The sequence below is a fragment of the Eubalaena glacialis genome, chromosome 4, assembly GCF_028564815.1.
Source record: "Eubalaena glacialis isolate mEubGla1 chromosome 4, mEubGla1.1.hap2.+ XY, whole genome shotgun sequence".
Lineage (NCBI taxonomy): Eukaryota > Metazoa > Chordata > Mammalia > Artiodactyla > Balaenidae > Eubalaena > Eubalaena glacialis.
The window spans coordinates 85,753,822-85,761,029 of record NC_083719.1 but is presented as its reverse complement, the minus strand read 5'-3'; the positions used below and the strand labels follow the sequence as shown (position 1 = coordinate 85,761,029).

Sequence of the window (7,208 nt, the reverse complement as noted above, 5' to 3'; positions counted from 1 at the left end):
CAGAGGCCGGCGTGACGTTGCACCAGCCCGAGGCGCACCGTGCGTTCTCCCGGGGAAGTTGTCCCCGGATCACGGGAGCCTGGCCGTGGCAGGCTGCACAGGCTCCTGGGAGGGGAGGTGTGGAGCGTGACCTGCGCTCGCACACAGGCTTTTTGGTGGCGGCAGCAGCAGCCTTAGCGTCTCATGCCCGTCTCTGGGGTCCGCGCTGATAGCCGCGGCTCGCGCCCGTCTCTGGAGTTCGTTTAGGCGGCGCTCTGAATCCCCTCTCTTCGCGCACCAGGAAACAAAGAGGCAAGAAAAAGTCTCTTGCCTCTTCGGCAGCTGCAGACTTTTTCCCGGACTCCCTCCCGTCTAGCTGTGGTGCGCTAACCCCTTCAGGCTGTGTTCAAGCAGCCAACCCCAGTCCTCTCCCTGCGATCCGACCGAAGCCCGAGCCTCAGCTCCCACCCCCGCCCGCCCAGGCGGGTGAGCAGACAAGCCTCTCGGGCTGGTGAGTGCTGCTCGGCGCCGATCCTCTGTGCGGGAATCTCTCCGCTTTGCCCTCCACACCCCTGTGGCTGTGCTCTCCTCCGTGGCTCCGAAGCTTCCCCCCTCTGCCACCCGCAGTCTCCGCCCGCGAAGGGGCTTCCTAGTGTGTGGAAACCTTTCCTCCTTCACGGCTCCCTCCCACTGGTGCAGGTCCCGTCCCTATTCTTTTGTCTCTGTTATTTCTTTTTTCTTTTGCCCTACCCAGGTACGTGGGGGGTTTCTTGCCTTTTGGGAGGTCTGACGTCTTCTGCCAGCGTTCAGTGGGTGTTCTGTAGGAGCAGTTCCACGTGTCGATGTATTTCTAATGTATCTGTGGGAAGGAAGGTGATCCCCGCATCTTACTCTTCCGCCATCTTGCCCTATTCCCCCACTGATATATATTGATTTTATATACTGCAACTTTACTGAAATTGTTGATTAGTCCTAACAGTTTTTTGGTGGAGATGTAAGGGTTTTCTATATATAATACTATGTTACCTGCAAACAGAGACAATTTATTCTTCCTTTCTGATTCAGTTACCTTTTATTTATTTTTCTTTCCTAATTGCTCTGGCTAGGAATTCCAGCACTATGTTGAATAAAAGTGATGAAGGTGGACATCCTTGTCTTGTTCCTGATCTTAGAGGAAAAGCTTTCAGCATTTCACCATTGACTGTGATGTTAGTTGTGGGTTTGTCACAGATGGTGTTTATTATGTTGAGGTACATTCCCTCTATGCCCAGTTTGTGTAGAGTTCTTACCACAAAAGTTGTTGAATTTTGTGAAATGCTTCCTCTGCAACAATTGAAATGACCATTAGTTTTTATTATTTATTTTCTTAATGTGGTCTGTCACGTTTATAATGTGTGATGTTGAATCATAATGCATCCCAGAAATAAATCCCATTTGATCAAGGTGCATGATCCTTTAATGTACTGTTGAATTCAGTTCATTAATATTTTGTTGAGAATCTTTACATCTATATCTATTAGGGATATTAACCTGAAATTTTATTTTCTTGTTGTGTCCTTATCTGGCTTTGGTATCAGGGTAATGCTGGCCTCATAAAATGAGTTTGGAAGTATTCTTCCCTCTTCTATTTTCTGGAAGGGTCTGAGAAGGATTGGTATTAATCTTCTTTAAATGTTTGGTAGAATTTACCAGTAAAACCCTCTAGTCCTGGACTTTTCTTTATTGGGAAGTTTTGATTACTGAATCAGTCTTCTTACTCGTAATTATTCTGTTCAGATTTTCTATTTCTTCATGAGTTAGACTTGGTGGGTTTTCTGTTTCTAGGAATTTATCCATTTCTTCTATGTTGTCCACTTCGTTGATGTATAAATTTTATAGTACTCTTTTACAATCCTTTGTATTTGTATGGTGTCAGTTGTAATGTTTCCTCTTTCATTTATGATTTTATCTATTTAAGTCTTCATTTCTTTTTTCTTAGTAAGTCTAGGTAACATTATGTCAATTTTGCTTATCTTTTCAAAAAAACAACTCTTAGTTTCATTGATCTGTTCTCTTTTTTTAAGTTTCTATTTCTGCACTAATCTTTCTTATTTACTTCCTTCTGCTAACTTTAGACTTAATTTGCTCTTCTTTTTCTAGTGTCTTGAGGAGTAGGATAGCTGGTAGGATAGCTTGTTCTAATTACTTCTTTGGTGCTTGCTTTGGCAGCACATATACTAAAAATTGGAATGATACAGAGAAGATCAGCATGGCCCCTGCTCAAGGATTACCCTCAAATTTGTGAAGCATTCCATATTTTTTACTTATACAGTGTTATATGTCAATTATATCTCAATAAAACTGGAATAAGAAAAAAATAAAATTAAGAAAAAGAATTGCTTCTTTGTTTGTTACAGTCCTATAGGATTGGGACTGACAAATGGAAGCCCCTTTGGCTATCAGAGCCAGACATTTGGGAACCTTTCCCTTGGCAGCAGCTGTAAAACCTGCAGTGCTGAGATGTTTGTAAAAGCTCCTTCCAGGAATTTTCTTGAGCAGGTTGGAGGGAGAAGGCAGGAGTTGTCTCTATCAGCAGCCCTGGTCTCTTGGTAGACTCACAGTCAGCCCCTAGAGCCTGCCATTTTGATGTGGATATTTTCCATTTTGTCTAATGTGTAGGAATCACTCAGCTATTTTCTGGATGTTTTTCAAAGAGAATTGCTCCATGTGTAGCTGTTCATTCAGTGTGTTCATGGCAGGAGGGGATCTCAGGAGCCTCCTATAGTGCCATCTTGCTTTGACTCTTCCTTTAGTACATTCTTAGTCATAGTTCTTGTCAAGTCTCTTAGATGTTCCATGATTTCTTAGACAGTCCTAAACCATGCTCAACAGATGATACAACTAGTCCTTCAAGGCCAGCAAGAAAGTGAAGACCAGCCCACCCTTGGAAACTATAAACCTCAAAAATGACTCTTATTCCATCTCTAATAATATTTAAAGACAGACACCATCCATCTGAAATAACAAAGAGGCTGACCAGTTGTGCAAAATTGCCTGTTACTCACTCATGTGGCCCAGCCAAAATTTAATTAGGCTTTGACCCTTCCCACAATCCTATGAACTTTAAAGACTCCCATTTTCAAGGAATTACTAAGAGGCAGTACATACCCCCTTAAAAGCTCACTCTGATAATTAGCTGGCCACAGTAAGAAACAATGCCTGTTAAATCACCCCAGCCATGCTGTCTGCTCATCCCTACCTGCTTGAGTGATTTCCCCTCAAAATTCTTGCTGACCTTGCTTACACCTTCCTATACAAGAAAAGCTTTTTTTTTTTCTGTTTGATTTTGAGATGCTTGCAGATCTCAAGGTCTAAGTGTTCTTCCTGTTACAATAGTCTTTTCAAATAGTTTTTCTTTAGCCAAGTTCAGATTTGATTTTATTTAACAATATATTTAAAATATTATACAAAATAAAACAAAAAAATCTGTTATAATTATACTGTCTGTTTCATACCTACTGATTATAAATACTGCATATATACTTTTTTTTTTTAAGTTTTGGACCTTTATTTTTAAGGTTAAACTTTTTTTTTAACTTATTTATTTTATTTATTTATTTTTGGCTGTGTTGGGTCTTCATTGCTGCGTGCAGGCTTTCTCTAGTTGCGGTGAGCGGGGGCTACTCTTCATTGCGGTGCGCGGGCTTCTCATGTGGTGGCTTCTCTTGTTGTGGAGCACGGGCTCTAGGCACGCAGGCTCAGTAGTTGTGGCTCGCAGGCTCTAGAAAGCAGGCTCAGTAGTTGTGGCACATGGGCTTAGTTGCTCCAAGGCATGTGAGATCTTCCTGGACCAGGGCTTGAACCTGTGTGCCCTGCATTGGCAGGCGGATTCTTAACCACTGCACCACCAGGGAAGCCCTATACATTTTTATTTCATGTAAAATTCCATGGGAATGATAACCACCTTATTAAGTTAGTAGACTGTGTTCATAGGAACTATGTAGAGAGCCTCAGCAGTTTGGTAGCACTTCAGTTCTTAAGCTGGATTGGGGGTACATAAGTGTTAATTTAATATTCTTTATATTGTATTGTATCTAAAATTCTTCAATTTCTTTTTAAGACAGATCATAAAGAAGGGAACCATGTAACAATAATAGAAGTGATAACAAGAGAAGAAGCAGGGCTGATTTTGGCATTTAATAGTTTTACATATTTGTTTTATTAGCAAGAGTTAAAAATAAAATGAAAACTAAGATGGTGATTTTCAAACTATTTTCAATCAAAAGCTTGGGTACTGAGTTATCTCTTGGCATAGTGTTTACAGGTATAGGATTTGGAGTCAAATAGTCTAGGATTAAATTTGCTGTTGACATCTTCTATTTCTGTCACCTTCAGAAACTGATACAACCCTTTGAGCCTCTGATCCCTCATCTGTGAGATGTGACATAAGATGTGACTACCTCTTTGGGCTATTATGTGGTAAAATAGAGATAACTAGGTGCTTAAAATGTTAAAGGTCATTCTTTAAATAAAAGATTATGACAAAAAATTCATAATAATCTGTCTTCCACACGATTTCTACAGCCGGACTCAGGACCACAACAGAGCCCGAGATTGCAGATTTGAAGAAATTCAGTCTCCTGAATTTGAGGGGAAAACAGGATTTAAGAGATCTTCTTTGAAGGTAAGAGACTTACATTTTAGTTCCAGCCCTGACACTAATAAGGTATGTTACCTTGGCCTCTAAAAAACATATTATTGAGCATATATTAGTAATATGCCACAGCAAAGTGATGAATGCTGAGGATAGGCTGTTATACATGATAAATTTCTTCTTTTGGAGCTTACATTTCCTCATCTATAAAAGTTAAGAGTGGCTTAAGTTAAATAATATGTTTGTTTTATTAAAGCTCCAAAAATTTCTAAACAACAAGTGCCTTGCCAGAAGTGATCTTGGTTTTTTGGTTAACACTCAGCTACCATAAAGGAAGAACAGTCAACTATATGCACCTAAGGCATAAATCTGCACCTGGGCCTAAGGCAAGGATTTTTGATAATGTATCTTGATTATCTAAAAGGAGGAAAATAAACAACTGGGGCAAAGGTTGGGTTGGGGATATGGAGGAGACTGAAGAACACTATGTATTAGCATCTCAATACTATCCACATTAACCCTAAAATATTTTCGAAATGGGTCTACTTCTTACCATTTTTGCTTCTGCAATCCTTGTCCCAACTTCTATTCTGTCTTGCCTGTACTACTATGAAGGCTTATTGATTTCATTGATTAATCTCTAAGCTACCATTTTGTCAATGAAAAATTAATCACTCGATCTAAGAAATAAATGAAAGTTTTTATTCAAACCAATATAACCTTGGAAGAGCATCTCAGAAAGCTCAGAGAACTGTTTCACCCATTAGAAGTCAAGGCACAGTTGTACAAGTTTTTTTGAGACAGGACTGTATATCAAATGATGTATTATTGACAGTTTACATAATCCAGATCTAAGCCATCATTGTAATGGGTCATGTGACCCCTTACAAGATCAAGAAGGAATGATATCTTTTAAGGAGTTGTTGATGCTAGGAGAATGTTGCTCTTTATGGTCCAGCAGGTAGGGAAGGTTTGGTCGATGCATAATGCAGATACACAATACACAGTGTGGGGAGAGAGGAGGTCAAAGGTCAGAGGAGAATTTTTATGTTGAAATTTTTCTTGTCTTGCCATAAAATATGAATTTTATTTCACAGCCTCAACCCCCTACAGTACATTTTATTTATTTTTTTAATATTTTTATAAATTTATTTATTTTATTTTTGGCTGTGTTGGGTCTTTGTTGTTGCCTGTGGGCTTTCTGTAGTTGCAGCAAGCGGGGGCTACTCTTCGTTGCAGTGTGCGAAGAACGGCCAGAATAGTATTTTTAAAATAATCATATCCTGTGGTTTCCTACTTAAAATCTGGAAATGGTTTGCCAGTGCAATTATAATAAGAAACAAACACCCATTCTGGCCTGCTCAGCCTTTTATGATGTGGCCTTGGCCTGTGCATCTCACTTCTGGCCCCTTTATCCCTTCCCTCATTTCCCTGATACCTCACCAGCACTATGTTTCTCTTTCTATTCCTAGACGCCACTGATTTCATTTCTTTTTTTGGATCTAGGAACAGTCTAGTTTAAAAAAAATTTATTATAAGCTCTTTTAGCGAATTGTTAGTTGGTTGTCTCCTTTTAATGGCTTAGATAGCAGCTTAAACTTTGCTTTCCTTATGCTGCAATGTAAAGTAGCTTCTTGGTCAAGAATTCAAAACCCTATAATAGTACACTTTAGGCAGGTGTTTAGTCAGGTTCTCCAGAGAAACAGAGCCAATAGGATAGATGTAGATGCAGATGTAAATGTAGAAATAGAGGTAGAGCTAGAGCTAGAGCTAGAGGTTAGAGATAGAGATAGAGATTGTATTTATTACAGGAATTGGCTCAGACTGTTATGGAGGCCAAGAAGTCCCATGATCTGCCATGATCTCCAGTGCAAGCTGGAGAACCAGGAAAACCAGTGATGTAGGAAATTCAGTCTGTGTAGGAAGGCCTGAGAACCAGGGGCCACTGGTATAAGTCCCAGAGTCCAAAGTTGAAAGAACCCGGAGCTCCAATGTTTGAGGGAAGGAGAAGATGGATGTCCAGGCTCAGGAAGAGAAAGATAATTTGCCCTTATTCCATTTTTTTGTTCTATTTGGGCCCTCAGTGATTGCATGGTGCCCACCCACATTGGTGAGTGCACATCTACTTTATTCATTCAACTAATTCAAATGTTAATCTCTTTTGAAAACACCAGCTATCTGGGCATTCCTTAGCCCAGTCAGGTTAACACATAAAACTAATCATCACTGTTTATTTTATTTATCTATCATTTGTTCCCACTACATACACATATAATACATAATGAAAATGTAAATTCTTTATTTTATTTTATTTTTATTTTATTGGAGTATAGTTGAATTACAATGTTGTGTTAGTTTCAGGTGTACAGCAAAGTGATTCAGTTATACATATGCATATATTCATTCTTTTCCAGATTCTTTTCTCATATAGGTTATTAAAAAATATTGGATAGAGTTCCATATCCTATACAGTAGGTCCTTGTTGGTTACCTATCTTACATTTAGTTGTATGTGTATGTTCATCCCAAGCTCCTGATTTATACCTCCCCCACCATGATTCCCCTTTGGTAAGCATAAGTTTGTTTTCAATATCTGT

General features: G+C 39.5%; 1 non-coding gene across 1 annotated transcript; it reads left to right on the top strand.

The window, feature by feature from the left end:
• Positions 1 to 2,171: 2,171 nt before the first annotated feature.
• Positions 2,172 to 2,279, top strand: LOC133091554 (U6 spliceosomal RNA). The gene has a single exon (XR_009700899.1). It is a non-coding gene; the product is annotated as a U6 spliceosomal RNA (small nuclear RNA).
• The last annotated feature ends 4,929 nt before the right edge of the window (positions 2,280 to 7,208 follow it).